The 22,984-nt window shown below is 44.2% G+C and overlaps 1 protein-coding gene across 4 annotated transcripts in view; it reads left to right on the forward strand.

The window, feature by feature from the left end:
* Positions 1-7,041: 7,041 nt before the first annotated feature.
* The window catches only part of CCSER1 (coiled-coil serine rich protein 1), an 833,168-nt gene continuing 817,225 nt past the window's right edge, over positions 7,042-22,984 (forward strand). For 2 of the 4 annotated variants that reach the window (XR_013545785.1, XM_073001955.2), the window contains exon 1: positions 7,042-7,708. The gene's annotated coding sequence lies outside the window, so the exon portion shown is untranslated. The remainder of the gene's footprint in view (positions 7,709-22,984) is intronic. The other 2 variants (XM_073001958.2, XM_020796509.3) reach the window with 1 other exon arrangement.

Below are 22,984 nucleotides of genomic sequence, written 5' to 3' on the forward strand. Positions count from 1 at the left end.
TTCACCCAGTATTTGGACCACTGTGGGGGAGGGGTTGGTTCGCTTATATATTTTTTTTGACACTAATCACACAACATAATCATGGAGTTAACCAACAAATCCCCCAAGTGGTCTAATTTGCCAATATCATGAAGTGGCTTTTAAAAAGAGTTACTTCATAATATTGGCAAATTAATCACCTCAGCTCCATGGGGGAGGGGTGAAAGACATAGACATAAGACATAAGAAATTTATTTGTCATTGCACTCACAAGTGGGTGCAACGAAATGAGGCGCTCTTCCCCAAGGTAAAACTGGACAACACTACAAAAAAAAGTTAAAATAACTTTTTAAGGAAGTGAAAAAAAATTAATGAGCTAATATTCACTGCCTCACCTGAAAGAACTAAAGGACAGAAAGCAAATATGCTGTCAAAATACCCATTTGCTTTCTATTAGTCTTTTAGGTTTTTAATGTGATGTGGTGAATATTCGCTGCTCTAATACATACTTAATTTTTTCTTATTTCATTTCTTTTCACTTCCTGCACCCTTCCACGAAGCTGAAGGGATTAATTTGCCGATATCAAGATGTGGCTCTATTCTCCAGCTACTTCATGATATTGGCAAAACTGAAAGAAGGCTGCTATGGACCAAATAGGGTTGCTTGGTGTCTGTATGCCATTTTGATGAAATAGTTGCTCCAAATAGCATATTGAACCTCCTGGTGACCCAATTTAGCCCGCTTCAGCCTACTCCTAATGCCACATGGTGGCAAGACCTTAGTTTACTAAACTTTACTGAAATACTATTACAGTACTAAGCCTGAGTGTGTGTGAAACATAAGTGTTCTTAAATGGGCTTTGAGTGGATAGATCAAGCAGTTACGGTAGCTTCTCTAGGTCTTAGCTGCCTGCATTTCCAGCAGTTTCACAGGAATATTTTAAAATGGAAATCTGGAAACACAGAAATCTAGAGTCCCCTACTACAACTACTCTCCTCTTCTTCTTTTTGTAGGGTGTGGGTTCAGCGACTGTATTCTGCTTCATTTCAGCTGTACTCATCTCCTCCTGTGGAGTCTCCTCTGCGTCCTGTCTGACAAACTCTTCTTCAAGTAACTGAAAACGATTTTTTGTAGTTCCACTGGGAAAGAGTGTCTTTTCCTTCTTTTGCTCCTAAAGAATTCTGGCCTATGTTGGCTGCACCTTTTGGGAAGTATAGTCAAAAAATGTAACTTTTCGAATTGCTGGATACGGTGCATGCGCTGCTTACCATCTTGGTGAGAATGAGGCCAATGTGTTCCATAATCGCATAAGAAATATTCACAAATGTGTGGCTGTTCTCAAAGGAAAACCAAAGGATGGCTGTGGGTATTGCCACTGGGGCATCCTTTGCTGTGAGGTAAACATGAAGAAACATTTTAATTGCCTCTATTTCTCGATAATAAAGTTATGCCTGGGATTTCACAAAAAAAAAAAATACATTGCTTTGCCAGTTTTAAAGCTCTCAGATCAAAAGAGTACACAAACATAACTGCCCCTCCTTCCAGTACAAGCTAATGAAGTCACAGGGGTACCGTGGTGCATAAAGTTAGCCATACTATGTCTCTGAACTGACAGTGAAAGCATTTTTCTGAGCAGGACAGAGTCATTTGACTCAAAATGAGAGTCATTCAGCCACTCACAAAATGTGAGAACAAAGCAGACAAATAAATATAACTTTTCCCCTTTAAAAAAAGGGGGGGGGAAGAGAAGAAAGGAAACACTTCCTCTTTTCTGAGCATAAGAGATTTAAACAGACAGCTTCGTATTTTGCGCGTTGGGTTAAATGATGAGAATAGATCTATGGGAACCTACTTAAGTTGCAGCATTTACGACTTCAACTTTCTTTCCTTCAGCATCAGGTTTTTATAGCTATAAAATTCTGTGGGTATAGGCTTAATGGCTTAAACATTCACTATTGGCCTAATTCACTTAAAACTGGGATATATGAAATTGAAACAGAAAATCAAGATATCTCAAGAGTATTGTGGAATGAGGACAAAGGTCTCTGTGGCCCAGTATGAACTTGGGCTGGGCTGGGCTGTTCTTATAACATAAGGCTGAGACAGCAAGAAAGATAAAATAAATACAGATATGTTTGTGTTGGGACATACGTATTAGGAAGGAAGTCCAAATGAAATAAAAGAAAAATAAATCTGAGGCCTGGATGAGTGGATCTTGTAGAACATTCTGTGACAGCTGAATCCCTAAATGTACAAAAAAAGTAACACATGTAGATGTAATGCAAGTTAAAGCGATGAATTTGAATGAAATAAATTGATTTATCTTAAGAAAATCCTGGTTCAGATTAGAAGTAATTTTCTGGTTCTATAGGTGATGCAGGAATCCTTACATCCCTGCAGAGTAGGTCCGATACAAAACTAAGCAGCTCCTCTTCTTCAACGAGATTGACCACAGGAGACATAGTACTATTAACCAAACTTTTACTTTCTGAAGGGAGGGGGGGAATCAATTACAACTTCTGTAGGTCTAATGGGACCGGCAACTAACGAAGATTCTGACTAGAGATAGAGACGAATATAAAAACGGATTGGTTTTTCTGACGAATATAGCCGATTCGTTAAATATTTGTCGATCCATATTTGTGGCTTCCCTGCAAATTTGGTGTCTCTAGGTGGTTGCAGGCCAGTGTTATAGCCATTTAAAATACAGACGAATCTGCAGATTAATCTGTTGAAGAATATTTGTATATTCGTATTTGTTGATCCATTAACCTTGACGAATAATGGATTAAAATGAATCACCATTTTTTAATTTGTTCCCCATCTCTAATTATGACCATAACACTGGAAGTCCATTAACTACTCCGTTATTTCTTAATGTGGGGATGCTCCATATCCCTCCCGATCCATCAGTTTTCTCCAAGGGGTGCTCCTCACTGCGCAGATTGTTCCACAACATGGGTGTCGAGCCCAATCTCCCTCGCGTGGTGTCCGCATTGCTAGAATACGGTCTAGTTGAACCACCTTCCTCCAGTGACCTTTCCCCCTTGGATATATTTCTCCCAATTGTATCTCTAGACCCGGAGCTCCTCGTTCCTGCACATAGCCACCTCCTTGTTCTCTTCCCTCCTTTACTCTCCAGAACACTAAAAACATAAGGTGCCTCTTCCTTCCCTAATTCCACACTACTCTCCTTTTAGTTCCCTCTCTGTACTAATCTATTCTTCTGAACCCAACTTTCCCCTTTCTTATCTCCTCCTCCTATCATAAAAAACCCTTCTGTTACCTCCTCTCTCCCTCCTTTTTTGCTCTCTCCTGTTCTTCAGTCACTCCTCCCCCTATCGTTAGGGCCTCCATCCTTGTAGACAAGGTGGACACAAGGGTGCTGATTCCATCTGCCCTAGATGATCAAGGGGATGGCTCACTGCTAGGCTTAACTGTGACTTTAACCTCCTCTTCACAGTAGGCCAGCATCATTATTCCTGTATTATACATCAGAGGTAGTGGGATAGCTCCCAGTCTGTTAGACCATGCCCCAAAACTTAATGTCAGTGTCTGTAGAGTTTAAGCAAGACTAGCTTTCTCTAAGTCAAGTCATGAAATGTCTAGACCCTGCCCCCTGGAGCTTACAACTTGTGTGCCTACAAAGGGAGACATAAGAGGATGGGTCAGCAAATAGAATGAAGACAGATGCAGGACTGGCTGGGGGAAAATATGTGCGAATACATTTTCATACATTCAGGCTTTGCTAAACCGTAGGCCTTGTATGATCTTAGATTAAAATTGAGTTTACCATGTTGTGTAGCAGTGCAACAAACTTATGCCCAACAGATACGTTGGATGGCAACTCCCATTAGCCTCAACCAAGTTGGGCAAATGGTCCGGGATGGATTGGGAATTATACCAAAGAAGATGAAAGCTACTATACACTTTTTTTCTCATCCTAAGAGAGGCCCGTAGAGAGAAAACAAGAAACTGGGTTTTCTTGGCTATGGAATCAATTACCACCAGCCATTTGCCTGGCTGAAAACCGGGTTATTTCGACACCCATTTCAATCTACGGAGCCCACCAAAACTGAAGTGAATAGCTTATAATGAGGCTGATTGCTGCCAATTTAAACGGTTTAGATATTTTAGAATGAATTTTAAAATGGTCTGACTATGGTTATTCTATAGTCTTTGCTGTTTGGTTTACTTTTATGATGTTTGCTTATTGTTATTTTTTGTTTTAAACTGCCCAGAGTAGACACTGGCCAGATGGGCAGTACATAAATCAAATAATTTTGTTTGTTTGTTTTAAGAATAGAGATGGGCACAAAACAGTAGTTCTGTGGTCTTGGGCTTTGGATGAACAGGTCTTCAGCACTTCCCAGCCCAGCTTTCTGTGGCGGGTGGCCAATCAGAAGCAGCGCCTGGAGGAGTGTGGCAGGGGAGGCAGGGCACTTGCCTCTGAGTGGGCACCTGCCAGGGGAGGCAGGGCTGAGAACTGCCGAACACCTGTTCATCCAAAGGGTGAACTGGCACAAACCCAACAAACCGAGCAGTTCATGCCCACCTCTATTTAGGAATAACTGCCTCAAATTTCATACCAAAAATAAATTATTGCATTGTGATTTTTTAAAAACAGACATGTTCGTTTTGAAATAAATGAACATGTCTCTCTGAACTATTTTCAGCGAGCAACTGGCTGGCTAGCTCAGTGGTTCAGGTATCTGTCTGTGGAGCCAGAGGTTGGGAGTTCGATTCCCTGCTGTGCCTCCATGAGAGAAGACCCAGAAAAAGGGAATAGTAAACTACTTCTGAGTATTCTCTACCTGGAGAACCCTGAAAAACGATTGCTGCAAGTCAGAATTGACTTGATGGCATATTATTATTATTTATTTTCAGAGAGTCAGTTGTACTAGTTTATTTTAGCAAAAAAAAAGAAAGAAAAAGAAAAACAGAAACAAACTGAAAAATGCTGTGGCAACCTTAAGACTAACACATTTATTTCTATGTGAGCTTTCACGGCTTACAATACACTTCATAAACATCTTTTCTTTCCCAGACTGTAATTCGTGCATGCTGAAATGAAAGCTGAATTCTAATCCATGAAGGCTGAAATAAACTTATCAATCTTAGAAATGCCACCAAACTTTATTTTTGAAATGAATGACATCCATGAATGACACAATGAAAGAAAACTTCTCTAGAGTTGGAAAAGACAGAGAGTCCACATGATGTTACCTATAAAACTTAAATAGAAATATGATTCTCTTGCCATTCAGGTGCGTATGATTCATTCCCATGGTTTGAAGACTCACGACTCCCAGGGAGAGAATTAGCATCTTCACCCTCATAATGTTTCTTCCATGTGTTCCTCCCCCCAAAAGATGCTAATAGTCATGTTCAGGGGAAATGACAGACGCTGGTACTGTACACCCCTCTTTGGTTAACAGTAGCCACAGGAGGGAGCAAAACTTCAGACTCAGGGAGGGGCTTTAACCCTTCCTTTTCCCTGGTTCCCTTTCCCTTACTTAAACCCTTCTTTTCCCAAGCTGAAGACAATCTTGTGAGTACGTGCGGAGAGGTATAAACGAGAACCTTTTTTCTTTGCTCTGAGACATACAGCAACTTTAGGGAGGGCAAGAGAGACAGACCCATTAGCAAAACAAATTTCAACCCGCCCCATGGCTGCTTTTAAAAATAGAAAAGCAGATCTCATCACAAATCTGCCATGTGGCATCATGAATTTGGCTTCCATAATAAAGAAACTGGCCATCTTGGCTGTAAAATAAAGGGCATCTGGTAGTAATACAGGAACAACCCATATTAGTGGTATTCCCCAAGTTAAGAAATTAATGCAGTTGAGCTTCTGCTTGGCTGTAGTTTGATTTGATTTTCCGTGTGGTTGTCTCCTGGCTAAGGGCGCTTTAGAAGAAAACCTCTGCCCCCCCCCCTTAAGTATACACACATAACCCTCAAAGAACAAGATGATGGCAAACATCCAAAGGTCATCGACAGGCTGCTGTCTAGAAGATTTCTGTGGTCTTCCCTTGTTACAAAACCAAAACCAAGCCAGCTTTCAGTTCTAGGTGCTGGAAAGAAAAAGGCAAGGCAAATTGCTGTGTTCTCCACCCCTTTCCCAATTTTGAGACCCTCTTCCATGTAAAATAGAGGTCATCTATAACAAGGAAGACCGCACCTTTTAACTCTTGGTTCCAACCCAAAGAAATGCCATAGTCAGCTTCCTTGGGCTTAGTTTGGGTGCATCAAAATGGGCACTTCCATGAAAACATATATGAATAATATCTCATGCATGCAGGTTCGATGAGATGTTCACCTTTGCAAGTGGGTTTAGGCTTGCAACCTGTGTGTGTGGGTGAGTGCTGTCACAATTTAATTGTGCATCCCCGAAAAGGCAAAGAAAAGGTGACCTTGACAGGTGAGAAGCAAGGACACAAGGCGATCCCACCCTTTTAGGCTGGCTCCCTCTCCCTCCACTTCCTTGCTTTAGACACCGAATCCTGATTACTTATTCTGGAATAACTACCCCGCTTGGCTCCAGACTCAAACCTACCCACCCCCACCCCCAATGTGGTCTGAAAAACTCATTCTGGCTACCAATGGGAACACTCTGTAAGCTCGCGCCTTTTTGACCACCCATGCCGAGAAAACAAGGGACATGCCACAAATTAAAGCATAATCAATAATCCGTGGTAAGAGAATGGGAGAGCCATGGCCCCCGAGAACCTTGTAAAACCGCGAAAAAGCTCTCCCTCCCTCCCCAACCCGCCCTTCTTTAGCCTTTCGAAAGCAACTGGTTTTACCAGACAGCAACACAAGGAATACCAACCTTGGAAACCAGAGGAAAAATAGCTTTCTCCCCCCCCCCCAGCCCGATCAGACACACGCGTGTATATACAGTGTATATATACACAAGCCCTTGCTGGCCCCTGTGCGGGTCTCGGAGTCCTCCTGGGCGGCCGCCGGCTCCTGCCGCTTCCCACCGAAGGCGCTGCGGCTCGAGCAGGAAGGGAAGGCGGAGGAAGGCGACGGGGAGAGAGGAAGGCGGAGAGGGAAGCGAGACGTCCATAACCCCGTTCCACTCTTTGCTGACTCAGAGCTCAAGGAGGTGAGGCGCCTTCAATCCTCCGTGTCAATCCCCTTCTTAACAGCCCTGATCGCGTCGCCTGCTTCGCCTCGCCTCTCGCCTCCCCTCCCCGGAGCAGCCGCGAGAGGGGCACTCGCAGCAGCGAGGTGGCACCGCACCGCACACGACAGACACACACACATACACCACACACCACATGCACGCACAGGGAGAAGCGCCTCCCCTTTAGTCCCTCCCCGTCTTCGGCTCTCCTCCGCTCGCTGGCTGCCCGGCTCTCCTCGCCCCACAAACAGCGCCGGCTGCCAGTTGCTGCAAAAGGAGGACTCGGCACTCGCGCCCCTCTGGACGCACCATGAGCGCCCGGGAAACGCTGCCTTCTGCTGCGGAGCCGGCGCGCTGCTCCTCCTGCCTCTGGGTGGATTAATTGCTGCTGCGGGTCCTGCACCGCCGGGGGCTGGCTGGCTGACTGGCTTGGCGCATGTGGGAACGTTACAAGCCCAAGAAGCAGAGGAGGGACGTGGGTGGTAACCGGGGGAAGGGGAAACGTCAGGAAGAGACTTGGAGCTCGCTCTCCCCCAACCCCCCCCAACCCCATCAACACCTGTCCAGCCAAGGCGCAGGATCCCACCAACCAGGTAGGACAAGAGACCTCCTGGCGCTTCTCGCGCGGGGCCAGTGTCGGGTTTGCCATCGCGCCCTTGGGGGAAGGAGGAGAGGGGCGCACGGCCAGGGCGCGCGAGGCACGCGATCCTAGGCTTTTTAGGATGGGGAGGCGGCGGGACTGGGTTGGGGCGGAGGGTGAGCCTGCCTTGCTGGCATCTCCGGCGAGGAGAGCGATGGATTGCGTTGGATGGCGTTGGCGTTGCGCTTTGGGGAACAGGAAGGTGCCGGGTTCAAAATGCGTGCCGTGGGCAGGGTCGTGGCAGTTTGGGGTTTCGGGTGGGCGCGGAGGCAAACAGCAGCAGCAGCAGCAACAACAACAACAACAACAAAGTGCCCGGGATTGAGGGCGGGACTGCAAAGTGGCGCAAAGGGGTTGGGGAGTAGGTGGGTTTTAATATATTTTTTTAAGCTTGGCTTCGGGTCCTGCAGGTAGATCCGGGGCTGGGCCGCCGGCAGTGGCTGCTGATTGGGAGGAAAGAAGCTGGAGGAGGAGGACGAGAAGGCAAGAAACAAACCAGCCAGCCGGTTATGTTGCCTCGGCTTGTAGCCCAGCCAGCTTCGGCGGCCAGGAAGGGCTTCCAAGGAGCCGCATTGCCTCCCTCCTCTATGCGCCTTGCCTGTGTTGAGGGCGTGCTGGTAGGCGTGTGTGTCGGAAAGGCTTGATCCCGGGGATTTGATCGAGCTTGGCTCTTGCAAGTGGCGCAGCGGCGGGCCGGGATTAGGGCGCAGGCAAAAGCGCTTTGTGGTGGAGCTATTTTGGAGAGGGCGTGTGCGTGCGTGCGTGCGTGCAGGGTGCAGAGGCTTCTTCCTTGGATCTGGACTCTGCAAGGAGGCAAGGAGGCTCTTTGCTTTGCAGTGCTTTAAAAAAAAGGACTTGGCAGGTGGAAGCCATGTGGACCCCTCTGGAAGTGCCACATGGCGGTAACTTCTTCCCTTGCCTACTGCCATCTCAGTCACCCTTTGCCTCTGTTCCACCCAGTATTCACAAATCCTGCTTAACCCCCTTGTCAAACGGCAGTGGTTGTGCCTATCAGATATTTGGGGTACATGTGAGAATTAGAGTGGGTGGGCAAAGGGGAAGAATGAGAGCAATTCCTTTTTTTTTTAACTAGATGTGATAGAGGAGACAAAGGTCAGCAGGGGCATATATTCAAAAAGGCACAGTGATCTCAGGAAAGTAGGATAGCCTGCTCTCAGAAATGCAGAAGCTGATCTTGAGACATGCCCTTGGCTTTGTTCATGATGTTCACCTGTTCGGCACAGATATGACTTAGGGCACTTGGAAGGTGGAGTTTTGACCCAGTGTGATGATGATGAAGAGAAGTGGGGGCTAGGTTTCTGTTGTCTTAATAATGTCCAAATCTGGTTCTGTTTTGCCTGATGTGTTTGTTTTAAGAAACGAAGGGAACCCAGGCTGCCAGACTGGGTACAGAGGGACTTCCTAGAAAATATTTGAATGGGGAGACAGTGTCGACGGATGATGACGCACGCGTTCCTGGATGGTTCATTTTTACACTCTGAACTATGATGCTCACTTCCACCTTTTTCATGAAGTAGAGGAGATGCTGAACATTGCAGGAGATGGGAGGGTAGTAGATGCAATTGCAAGGCAGGGAGCCTGTGTGTATGTGCGTAGGAAGCTTATGAGGTTTCCTGTAATGCATCATTTTATCAAGTGCCACAAGAGTCTCTGGTTATTGTATAATTTCCCAACAACAGAAGGAGAAACATCTTGCTGAGGAGCTTGGGAGGATCGGTTTTCTTTTCCCATCGCTGAGTGAAATCCCAGTGAACATTTGTGTTTGTGTGTGTGGAACAGATTTCACTGTGCTGGAATCTTGGAGTTATGAAGCCTAGAGATTCAGAATGACTAATCTATCATATTCTTCTACAGTGTATTACTCTCCTGCTCAGCATGCAGTGGCTGTTGCCACATCAGCCCTTGAGTGAATCAGCCAATATGGGGGTGGTGTGTGCATGTGTATGCTTTTCCAGTTAGGTCAGAAAGCATCTGGAAGTAAATGAAAGAGGGAGATTCCCAGGTTCAGTTTTTGCAGAAGGACAAAGATATGAACTCTTGACATCGGCACTTGCAGAGGGAGAGGGAGCAAGTGATAGAGAAGAAACCTGTCATGTGCATTCCACGCTTGGGCCATTGAGTGGATAACATTTATGGTACAACATCTGCCTGGAGGTAGAGTTGAGGTGCTATAGCTACATGCATGTGTGGGAGAAAAGGAAGGTAGAGTTGAGGGAGGAAAAGGAAGTCACCCAGTTCATGTGAAGAAGAAATCAATTGCACAAGGTAAAGATAAGTGGGTAGCCCCAATTATTTTTTCTCCACCATTGTTGCCCTCTGTAGGCATACAATTACCAGTGTAAGCATGTAGTGAATTTTTGTCCATGTCCATTGTGTCTAGGACCATTCTGTTGACCTCTCTTGTCAGTTGACGAGATGGACTGCATCTGACAGGCAATGCATCCAACCTGGTGTTAGGCAGCTGCCCATGTTTCCAATGAACCAAGGCAGAAAGATGCTGAAAGGACTATCGTATGTCTCCTGGGACGATGGTGGCTGCAAATTAATGGGAAGAATGGTTCTCAGGAGAGCTGACGAAGTTCCAAGCAGTTGGAGGACTTGAAAATGGGCAGTTGGTGGGGGATTTTGGAAATGCTGGGATCGGAGGCTTACCAAGTGCTTCCATTCACAAAGTGTTTGGAAATTTGAGGTTCTGCTGTATTTACTACGCTTCCCTTTTCAGGCTGACAGCATGTAGTAATCGCACTTATTTTCGCCAGTGTTCTTTTTTGTCATTTTCACAGCTGAATGTGAGTACAAAACAATTGAAGAAGAGGGAAAAATCCTGCTTCCCTTTAAAGAGGTGATTCAAAGCTAGACTCATACGGATTTCCCCCCCTCTTCCTCCCTTTTGGTATATGTTGTACTTGAAGTGTTAAAATCCTCCAGAGGCAGAGGTGGAAAAGCAAGCGTGGTGGTGTGGTGGGGGTAGAGAGGCGGATGGAAGAAGGTTTTACTAGCACTTACTTCAAACATTTCCTCTTGCTTATATTTAAAAGGGGGATAAAAAGAAAGCATGTTCCCAAACTGGTTCAGGGCTATATGAAAGTGAAATATTAATGACCTGGGAAAGCTTACACAGCAGATCCCTTTGCATGGAATCGTTTTGGAGGGATTCCGTTCTCCTGGCAGCGCCTTTTGCTGTATGAAATTGTGTCTCTGTAGTGTGAATGCAATTAAAAACTTCAGGGCTGCAGGATTTGTAATTATGGGGGTGGAACAACATTGGCCAGTGGGTCATGTAGCAGGTCTAATCATCTTTTCCATTGGAGAACATCTGTGATTTTAATTGTTTTTATATTCTTGGAGGATGCTGTATAGGCTGGATTGCTGTATAAACGTTTTGAAAATTGCTGTGTCTTGGGCTCTTTGTCAAGTGTCTTTATAGAAGGTGCTTGGCTTAGTTTTGAACTGCAATAGTTTGTCATTAACAGCTTTGCTAACTTCAAGTTTGTCAGGAGAGTATGATGTAAGTACGTAGTACAGGAAACAACTCCTAGTGTCAAACAAACTCTTTTCGCCACAGTTCTAGCATTACCTTTATGGATACTGAAATATCCCTATAGTTGAGAAGTGTTGGTTTTTTATTTCAGCCTGGGTTTTTAGGTCTGTTATCTTCATTTGTTCCTTACTCTCAAACAAGACCATTTCCTGTGGGGCATGCACAATTAGAACTCCCCTTACATTGACTGTAATGGCAGCTGTGGGAGTTTTCTCCTCAACATGGAACAGGGCTGATTCTTTTTGGCTCTCTAAATGAGAGTCGGGGTGGGGTGAGGATGTTATCTCCAGCACAGCTACCTCTTGCTCTCTGCCTCATTTCTGTCAGAATCAATAGGTAAAGGTAAAAGTTGACCTTGACATTTAGTCCAGTCGTGTCCGACTCTAGGGCGCAGTGCTCATCTCCGTTTCCAAGCCGAAGCCCGTTTCCGTGGTCACGTGGCCAGCACGACTAGACATGGAACGCCGTTTACCTTCCCACCGAGGTGGTACCTATTTATCTACTCATATTTGCATGCTAGGTTTGCAAGGAGCTGGGACAAGTGACGGGAGCTCACTTCATCCCGTGGATTTGATCTTACAACTTTGATCTGACCCTGCAGCACATAGGCTTCAGCAAGACAGGATAGAGAGTGGGGAGGGCATGAAATGGTTAGACAGGGGAGAGCTGAAGAAGGGAGAGGATGTGTTATAGTATGGACACAACTCAGATTACAATCAAAGGAAAAATTAAAAGTTTGGAATGAGTAATTCTGAATCTCTGGAGGAGGGAAGGATTGCAGTTCCAAACTACAGTACAGTACATCAATCCAAGCTCTATCTCATGTGGGCGAACCCTTGGATTATTTTATATCTCAATTATTCTTTTTCATTGGCCATTTCAGTATCAGTCCCATTTTGTTAGTTATCAGAACAAGTTCGAACCATAACAAAAATGTGGCAGCAGTAGCTCAGTCTTTATTCAACATTTGGATTGCAGCACTGAAATGGAAGCATACCCACCTATTCTGAAGTCATACTGTATATTAATGAACTTAAGTATATATAAACTAGAATCAGAAATGACCTTTTTTCTCAGAATAGAAAATACAGTTTATTACCAAATGCTGGTCATCTCAAAAAGCCCACTAAGGGATAATAAGGTACATTTAGGCATAGTGACATTCCAGGATTTATCTAGCATTGAAGGATTTGGGAACTACTCCATTATTCATGAAATCAATAAATACAGATCAAAGTGGTAATTGGTTGGTAGGCTGATGTTTAGGTTTAATCCTGAAATTAAGCTAGAGGAGATGGTCCAGTGGGTAGCATATTGGATTTGAATATTTAGGACATGAATTCAGCTTAAAGTTTCTGCTCAGCTATGTGATTGAGCTAGGTTGCTCATTCTTCCAGATGTAAAATGGGGATCATGCCCAGTGATCCTGTGTAGGTGGATGATGTAAGAACAACAGAGCAATTTTGCAAAAGAGATTTGAAAGATACGGAGATACAGAAATTGCAGTCTGGACAAGATTTGAATGCACGTCTCCAGGGCCTAAGCTAATAATCTGTTTATTGAAGAACACTCAAACTTCTTTTCCACCTCAATCCGAAAAGTTTGCAACAGGTGAATTGAATGTTTTGACTCCAGGCTCTGTGAGGCCAAAGATTAAGTGGCTGGATATTTCTGTTTGTTTCTTCCTTTTACTTCCCTTTCTTGAATTTCTTCAGTTTGCATTGATCTCTGTTCTTTTTTCCCAACTGACTACAACCTGCAATCATTGTTTCCAGGTACTTTTCTCTCCTGCTACTGCTGTACATGCATGTTATGTGCCATCAAGTTGCTTCAGAGTTATGGTGACCTTTAAGGCTGTTATGATACCAGTCACTATAGCTTAGTAACTAAAAGTTACTGTCAGAGCTGTCTGCATAATTCTGTGAGTCTTTGGCTAGTGGCCGACAGTGTGCTTCTTTAATTGAAGGGAGGGGGGAAGGGAAATTGAGGAAGCCTCCCATAATCCTCTGGGGTAGATCCTCAGTGCGCTGGAATCTAGCCTTTGTTTCACACTCTTGTGTTAGAGAAAATTTGGTGAGTGCGTGTTAAGGACAGAAGAGAACTTCAGTTTGTTTTCGATAAGAATTTTGCAAAGTTTGCACATTTCTTCCTATATGGAATGGAAAAAATGTTTTGGAAAGATCAAACGTGAGAGGAATGAAAATGGATGACCTCTTCATCCAAGCCCAGAGCTATGAGTACTACTAAACTTCAGAAAGTCTAGGTCTGAATATGTCTGTACTCAACCATAATCTTGTTGTATTAAGTACCATCTGATGTATGGCAATCTTAACAGGGTTTTCAGAGTATGTAAGATATTTAGGAAATAGTTTTACCATTATCCTAACTGCCATGAGTTTCCAAGCCTGAGCAACGATTTGAATCCAAGTCTCTTGGGTCGTAGTCTGTCACACTATCCACTACACCATACAGGCAATTAAATTTCTCATTGCCATCTCTTCTTTTGAAGATGCCAATTGACTTTAATACATACGTGGTAGGGAGGTGCAACATGATCTTTTCCATGCCAGGTCAAATGGAGAAGAAGTTTGTTTCACTTCATGTTTGAAGGATTTATCAAAATTAGCAGGTCACGTATTTGGGGTGGAAAAAACCTGAGGCTTGAAACATTTCAATGTGGGAGAAAGTGAAGCTGATCTATTTCTCTTGTCCTGTTGTATTTGCATAGCCCATTTAGGAGTTTTAGCCATACGAATGTGACAGTGACACAAGTAGAAATGGGCACCTTTAGCCCTACCTGTGTTATTGTAGAGCTTCCCATCTTTAGGCATAAAGTCTGCAGTGATGAGGGCTTTTCCAATGTAGGATGGCTGCTCGGCTCACTAGGAATCATAGAAGATCAGACCCTATTTTCACAGGCAGAGCTTGCCATTGCATAAGTTACATCCGTTCTTGGATATGATGATAGATGGATGAAGATGTGACTTCACAACCGATTTCTGACAGCATTGCCTCTTCATGGCTGTAACATCTGATTAGTGATTATGTCTCCCATGGTCAAAGAAGGTGGTTCCCAACCTTGGATAATCGAGGTGTTATTGAACTGCAACTCCTGGAAGTGTTCACCCCAAGCTTCGCTGGCCAGGATATCTGGGAACTGCAGTCCAAGAATACCTGGTTTTCCCAAGATTGGGAACCACTGGTCTAAAATATCCAGGAAGGTAAAGGAAAGCACAGGGGACGATGAGCTGCCTATGGCCTTCCGGGAACTGGTCATAATTCTCTATTTGGAGGTGGCAAATGCCTTCGATTGAAAGTGTGGAGGAAATGTTTTCCTTAGCCCTGGAATCCTGTATTCACCATTGGCACTTGGCTGAAATTTCCTTCCAGAGCAAAACGTCATACAGCTTCAGATATTTTGGGGTGGAAACCCACTTCTGCAGAGTGTTTGTTGTTTACTTGCAGACAATGTTCCTTCTAAGCTGTGTGGTTGTGTAGTGCTGTTCGGTGCTGCGCACCCACAGTTACTATTGCCGCTCATTTGGTTCTAGTCGTGACTGGGACTTTGTATGTGTGGGGCAGGGTTTCCCCTTAGTGCTGGTGGAAATTTAGAGTGAATGTGGCTTTCAGACCTGGTTTTGAGATAGCAGTTGCCCTATTCATCCTGATAGTAACCCTCAAGGGGCACGATTGTCCTATTTAATGTTATACACACACTTTTTTGGCATTGGGTCCTAAATGTGGAAGAGATCTTTCAGTCATTTCTGGTTGCATCGGAAGGTACCAGTGATGAGTTTGGAGGAGGTGAAAAATGGGGTGGGTGTGGCTCCTGGATGCTCTGGAGTTGCTCATCCCTGTCTAAATATACCTGTCCAACCTTTTATGGCAGATGAAGTATGATGAGTGTAGGCATACAATTATTCCTGTAAGCATAGTTGAATTGTTGTCCATGTCCATTGTCTCTGGGACCATTCTGTGGACCTCCCTTGTCAGTTGACGGAGATGGACTGCATTTGACGGGCAATGCATCCAACCTGGTGTTAGGCATCTGCCCATGTTTCCAATGAAGCAAGGCAGATGGGAACCTTTTATGACCAATAAGTTATGATGAGTGCTGTTTGTTTCCCTTTCTTAATACTTGACTCCCTACCCCGCCAACAAACTCAAGTTCTTTCCATCGCGATTTATGAATATTGTTAGTTTCTTTGTAAACAAACAAACCAAATTCTCTCCTTTCTGCACTGGATATATTTGATAGATTCAACTGGTTCCTAACATGGAAAGAACTACATTGCACATGCCTACCACATAAGTGTTAAAGGCAAGGAACGTCTCAAGGGAAAAAAAGTGGTAACCCTAAGTCAGCATTTTAAAAAAGTTGTATATGCATAGCTTCAGAGCACTCAAGATCCTGGGCCTGTATGGATGATTTTGTCAGCCCCCTCTTTCAGCTTCTAAATATTTCAAGTTCTTTCCTTCCCAAATATAAAGAATTTTGTGATTTTGTGTCAGATGGAAAATGAACTTCTTGCATATCCTTATGCTCATATGTGGGAAATTCCTCCAATTTCTCCCAGTGTAATCAGGGCCACGTCGTGAGAATGGCTGATGGTCGGATTCCTAAAGATCTCCTGTATGGAGAATTAGTGCAGGGAAGCCGCCCCCGAGGGAGACCACAGCTGCGTTACAAGGACATCTGCAAGCGGGATCTGAAGGCCTTAAGAATGGACCTCAACAGATGGGAAACTTTGACATCTGAGCATTCAGCCTGGAGGCAGGCAGTGCAGCGTGGCCTCTCCCAATTTGAAGAGACCCTTGTCCAGCAGGCCGAGGCAAAGAAACAGTCCCGAAAGCAGCAAAATCAGGGAGCTGGACAGGGGACAGATTGTATTTGTCTTCAGTGTGGAAGGGATTGTCACTCTCGAATTGGCCTTCTCAGCCACACAAGACACTGTTCCAAGACCTTCATACAGAGCACGTTACCATAGTCTCTCGAGACTGAAGGATGCCTATGAGATGAGAGAATCAGGGCCATGATGAAGTTGCGGACAGCTAATCCATGATATGCTGGGCTCTGGGGTAGGCTGGTTACTGGATATATTTTTATTTTCTGCAGCGACTATAACTCATGCTTTGTTTTTTACAACATTGCCACTGGTGTGTGCTTCACTCCGTCTTCAGCATTTTTATTTTTGCTTTTCCTAACTTTGTGTCATGATGTGTAAAATACAGTGTGTATAAACAGTTAGATGTAACAGACAGTATGGTTTGTAGCTGGCCAGTTTTTCCCTAGACACTTGCACAGGGCAGCTGTAATGCTGGGGTAGTGGTAGCTGTAGATGTGTGTTATACAGACAGTTGAATAAATAACAGCTTAGCTATCCACTAGTTAAATTTATGGGCATGCATATGCATTGCGTTTCCCGTGCTTGTCAAGCGACATGTCAGGGTGTATTTCTCAGATAGTATATACTTGCATGCTTCGTGTGAGTGGCAAGTCTAGTGAGATTTCCCTTCTGGATTGTAACAAAATACTTGTGCTTTATATAGGAGGCTATTGCTTTTATCAGCACCGTTGTCTGTCCTATACTACACGATAGTCAGTTCATAATAAAGCCTCAGGATTGGCTGTAAGAAAGAAAGGAACTTGTAGCTGAGATAGAGAAGCACCAATGCCTAAGCAAAGAGGACATCCTGAGGGAAAAAGCGAGAGAGAAATTGCAAAAATATCTACATTAAAATCTCCCTTTCTGCATTATGTGTGTCTGTGTGTTTTAAAGCAAAAATTAATTTAGACGGAGAACAACTGAATAAGCGGCTCTGTAAGAATTGCTAGACTATATGGAGTTTGGTGCACACAATAACTGGCCCATTATTTGTCGGTAAATATCCAGACTTCTATTTTATTTTTATTTTATTTTTTGTTCAGCCGTTTGGTGTTCCCTACGATGGAGACGACGAGGACACACGAGTGAATTAAATATCAGCACTTTCTCCCCAAAAGGGTGTTACAAGTCATGATCGCTTCGCCTGAGGAGTGTTGCCGAGACACTCACATCAAGGTCAACACTTGCTTTCCTATCCCATGAGTGAGAGTGAGGGAGTTGGATGAATTCCCCCTAATGATGATATTGTAGTCATCCGGGAAGGTTTCACCAGTATAGAGGGGACTTTTGTATTTTTTTACTATGGGACCCAGACGTCTGGTGGAATTGCTGCTCCCCCTCCCCCCAAGCCCTCTCTGGTATTTGAAATGACTTACAACAGCTTCTGAATACAGTGGTGCCTCACTAGATGATGATAATCCGTTCCACTGAAATCGCTGTTTAGAGAAATCATTGTCTAGCGAAAACCATTTCCCCATTGGAATGCACTGAAACCTGTTTAATGCGTTCCAATGGGGAAGAATCGTCGTTGTCTAGCGAAGATCAGCCATAGGAAAGCTGCTTTGCGAACCGCCAATCAGCTGTTTAAATCACTGTCTTGCAAAGCTTAGGTCCCGAAAACACCTGTTTTGCGAGCGTGGAGGGAGCTGTCAAAATCGTTGTCTAGTGAATATTGGTTTGCGAAGCAGGGATCAAACATTGTCCAGCGAAATTCCCCCATAGGAATCACTGTTTTGCGAATCGCTATAGTGATTGCAAAAAGCCAATGTCTAGCGAAAAAACTGTCATGCGGGGTAACTGTCTAGCTAGGCACCACTGTACATGAGAACTGTTAACTCCCTTTCTGAGCTGCCAGGCTGTTATGATGGCAAAGGGATTGGCTGGCTAATGGGGCAAAACTGAGGGTTTACTGAGCCTAGCCCTGCCCAGCTATTTCCTTCACTATCACACAGCCCTAGCATCTCAGAAAGGGAGTGAAATTTTCTTATTTATTCAGTGGCTGTTGTTTTCAACACCTGAGAAGGCTTTATGGTGGTGGTGGTGGAGATAAAGCCTGCTGGGGCAATTCCAGCAGATTCCTGAGTGCTGTAGGCCAAGATTTGTGTGTGGGTGTGTGTATTCAGGGAGACCCTAGGGAGAAAAGTGTGAGTTGTTACTTGCATTCTTGATTGTTGCACTGTGTCCTAAATCCAGTTGCTCGGATAACCCCATTCGGTCTATTGCAGAATGATAAATTAAAACTTATATAAAACTCAGGCCATGTTCCTCCAAGTGGAATAATCCCAAATCTCCCCTCCCATCCCCTGCAGCATCCTAGTCTAGCTGTTAACAAGTGCACAACGCAACCCCCTTGAGATCCTGTCCTTTTTTTTCCCACCACGAAGCTTGTGATCTCCTTTTGTGTGTGTTCTATCCAACGGAGAATTTCTTGTCCCATTGTAGAGAACAGTTTTGTAGTCTCTCACATCTCACCTTGATGGAGGTTGGATTCGATGATCCATGAGGTCCCTTCCAGCTCTGCAGTTCTAAGATGATGATGATAATAAAGATTAAAAGTTAATTTCTTTGAATTTGAGACAGAGGATTAGCATATGCCAGGTGTTCAGAAAAGGCTCCATTGAAAGAGTAAGAATTCTAGTGCCACGACCTGCTTGTAGCTGTCGCCAAGCAAGGAAATGAGTGCCTGAAGGGGAAAGCTTTGGCTACACAGGAGGTTTCTGCAGATGGTTTGAGATCCTGAGAAAACAGCGTTTCTGATCCCATGGAAAAGTTTCATATATAGTAAACTCTCTGTTTTTCTGGATGTTTTTCTTCAGATGGAGACAGGGGAAGGCACGGCTAGAACCATTCACACTTTCAAGTTAACTCTTTTTTTGTGTTGGAATTCAGCAACCTGAAAGTTATGACTTTAAGACAGAGGTTCCTAGCCTTGGGTAACCCAGACATTCATGGACTGCAACTCCCAGAAACTCTGGCCAGAAATTTAGTAGTGAAGGCTTCTGGGAGTTGTAGTTCAAGAACACCTGGGTTACCCAAAGTTGGGAATCACTAGTTTAAGAAGTTTGGATGGGGGGGGGACTGATATCAACCTTTCAGCAGCAGCCATTTTTCCCTATCTATCTCAGATTCCTTTTTCCATCTTTTTACTCAGTCAGGGTTCTGAGTCTGGTAGCAATGTCAGGGTTCTGTGTCGGTTAGAGTCTGAGTGAAGTCTTTTTGTAGCCAGTTAGTAAAATAATGAAGTTAACCGGTTAAGATGTCAAACTGTGTAACAAGTAAATATGTTTTATTTGTTTCTTTGACATATATGAAGATTTGTGAGTAAAATAGAGACTTTTTAATTCTTTCTCAACACCAGAATCACTGACTGAATCGATTTGAGATTATATTACCAATTGGGGAAAACTAACTAACAATAAGGTATGGTATATTTGAGGAAGACTTGTAATTATAACAACCTGCTCTGTAGGTCCCTGTTTGGATTTTTCCCCCTCTGCTGTGAAGCTGGAATTTTAAGCCAACAATTTCCACACTCTGCCAATATTTTGAGCATTAGAATAGGGCTTTTGACTTCTAATATTTTACAGATTACATCTGCCTTCATTTGCCATAGATGCGTCTGGAAGCAGCCATCCAGAGAGAACATACTGCTGCAACGTTTGAAAGTCTTTCTTGTACAAAACAGCACATTTGTGTTACGCAGTCATGGCAACCTTTTGTATGCGGGGTTGAAGTGGCCATTGTTGTACATTTCTCCACATTCCTTTCTTTTCTTTTTAAAAGTATTGTTAGCAATTTTCTAATAAGAACCTCCTTTTTTAAAGCTTCCACTTTTTATGACCAAGAGAGGGGGAGAGCACCCTGACAAGCAGCAATGGTTGCGGAGTTATAGGGGGTACAGAGCAGAAAATGAGTTGTTGCCCACACCATACAAATGAATCCCTCTGCCCCGCTATTGCAGGTTTTGGTAAGCCTCTAGTGAACCTGCAAAACCTATCTGGGGAGACAGCAAGAGATGAAGATGCACTTCCTGAAGCCCTTTGCATGCCGAGTAGAACTGGAATATATAAGAGAGCTTCTCTGCTCTGATGCTTTTTACAACCTGCTAAACTGGCAAAGGGCTTGTGTGTGCCTGTGTGCATGTGCGTGCGCGTGTGTGCGTGCATGCGCATGCGTGCGCATGCGTGCGCATGCGCGCTTTGGGGGGGTAACAATACATCCTGTTCCTATCACCTGTGGTTGAAATATCTTAAATATACTGGCTGCGAAGCTGTTTCAGTTGTGTTCCAGTCTTTGGACGTGCTTCTGTTGATTCCAGCATAGGAGAAAATTCCACCCTTGGAATTTAGTCTATTAATCATCATGCATTATGCAGCCACCTGTTAAGAGCAGGATCAATTGCCAACCCTTTGGTAGCCATTTGTAACTGTTCCACCATAGGTTAATGACTGCCCGACGAAAAGGGGGAAATCTCCCCTTCCCCCCCTTTTTAAATTGGGATGTGTCTGAATAGACAAACAGACTGTTTTGTGTGAGGGTAACAAAAGAAACTGCAAGTCCATCAGGTCCAGAGTCCAGAATCACATTATTTCTAGTAATCACTGTCCTGCATTTGTGTGAGCCTGTGTGTTTGGTGTTCCGGATGATAAGAACACTGATCGAGGTAATTCATCTTAAAGTCATGGGGGACAATATGAAGGTATTAGATAACATTGCTTGTGTGTGCATACAGGAATGTGCGTTGGTTCAGATGTGTGAGATGCTCAGGAATATTTGGCACATTGTCACAGAAAGGGTGTCTGAAATGACATATCCTGCTGCATGGGCTGGAAGCAATATTTGTCTGGCACCAAGTGAAAATGTTAAGTAGCTCCTTTATCACTGTGTGTACAAGTTTCTGGAATGTAATGAATTTGTACCTAAAACTGCCACTTGCCTGCCAACAGGACCTGTTTAACTGGCACGCTTTGTTGTCTGACTTGAAAACTGACCTCCAAGCATAGCGGTTGTGCATTGAATTTGGAAGTGAGGTGATGTTACACATCCGTAACCGATATGGACCTGTTCCAGAAGTAATGCTGAACTACAGTTTAACATTCTGTGAATGAGCTTGTTCTGGATTCGTTTCTGGTTCCAGTAGTGGCCAGGAGTGCATTTGCACAATTAAAACTAGCGTGCCAGCTACGCCCATTCCTGGAGAGGTTCGATCCATCCACAGTGACACATGCCTTAGTTACACCCCAGCTGGATTACTGTAATGCACTCTACGTGGGGCTGCCTATGGAAAGTGTCAGGAAACTTCAGCAAGTCCAAAATGCTGCAGCCAGATTGCTGACTGGGGCTGGTTACAGGGATCACATAACCCCTCTCTTACAGCAGCTCCACCGGCTGCTGACCTTTTTCTGGGCACAATTCAAAGTGCTGGTTCTAACCCCAAAAGCCCTATGAGGTTTGGGTCCAAGCTGTGTCAAAGACTTTGACTCCCATTATAAGTCTACTTGAGTGGGAGAGGCCTTTCCTTCGGTACCACCACCTTCACATGTGTGTTTTGTGGGGACATAGGAGAGGGCCTTCTCTGTGGCTGCTCCCAGACTGTGGAACCCCTTCCCACAGGAGGCCAGACCGGCCCCATCTTTGCTGTCCTTCCGCAAGCAGGTGAAGACCTTTGTTCCTTTTTAATATTTATATACCCATTGTTTTAAACTTTAAATGTCTTTTAATGATGTAAGCCGCCTTGGGTCTTTTTTTAAGGTAGAAAGGTGAAAATAAAAATATTTCAAATAAATAATTATTCTGTCTCACCTAATGCTAAACCATAGTGTGGTGTTAGGTCCAAAGTGGATGATAGATAGTTACACATGTCTAAGGGCTGGTCCATGCAATTATGGATCTGGAAAGGTTTTGTCTGCTGTGGGGGAGTGGGCCTTCCCCCCAAAATGTAATATATTACATGGTCTGTACATACATGTATACTAGTTGTTCTTGGAAGGGCTCCCTGAACACACATAGGAATTTTGGAAAGCACATATTAATATATTTGGAGTCTCGGCATGCCCGATGAATGCTTTTATGTTGTTATTTAGTCGTTAAGTCATGTCCGACTCTTCGTGACCCCATGGACCAGAGCACGCCAGGCCCTCCTGTCTTCCACTGCCTCCCGGAGTTGTGTCAGATTCATGTTGGTTGCTTCGCAGACACTGTCCAGCCATCTCATCCTCTGTTGTCCCCTTCTCCTCTTGAGAATGCTTACCTTTCCAGAAATACACAGAACTGAAACATACAGTTTTGTAGAAATAGACTCAGCTACCCTTCCAATGTAACATTTTGCCATTTTATTGTGGTAGGGTAGCTTCTTAAGAAATCCAGCCTTCCTCCTATGCCTCGAAGCAGGATTAATTAAAATGAAATCCTTTCTGACAGATCCATATCCAAAGTAATTTTAAAAACTTGCCTGTCTGAGGTCCCAGAACCTCCCTTGATAGTATTTTTCAATTTTCAATCAATTCTTATGGGCAGAACTTTTCCCTGATACTATTTAATCTAAATCTCTCTTTCCCCCCCCTCCTGCAGTTTAAGCTCATTACAACTTTTCCTATCCTCGGTAGCAATGCCGAGCAACTGGTTACCTTCCTACTTATCACAGCCTGATGCATATTTGAAAACATCTGTCATGCCTCCCCTAAGGTAAATTCTGCCTCCCATAACCCAGATTCTGAACTGAACACTAAACATATCTTTCAGTAGTCCCCTCTTTGTTGTTTGGGCCGACTGAGAGAGGCGT

This window comes from Pogona vitticeps, chromosome 5 (assembly GCF_051106095.1).
Source record: "Pogona vitticeps strain Pit_001003342236 chromosome 5, PviZW2.1, whole genome shotgun sequence".
Classification (NCBI taxonomy): domain Eukaryota; kingdom Metazoa; phylum Chordata; class Lepidosauria; order Squamata; family Agamidae; genus Pogona; species Pogona vitticeps.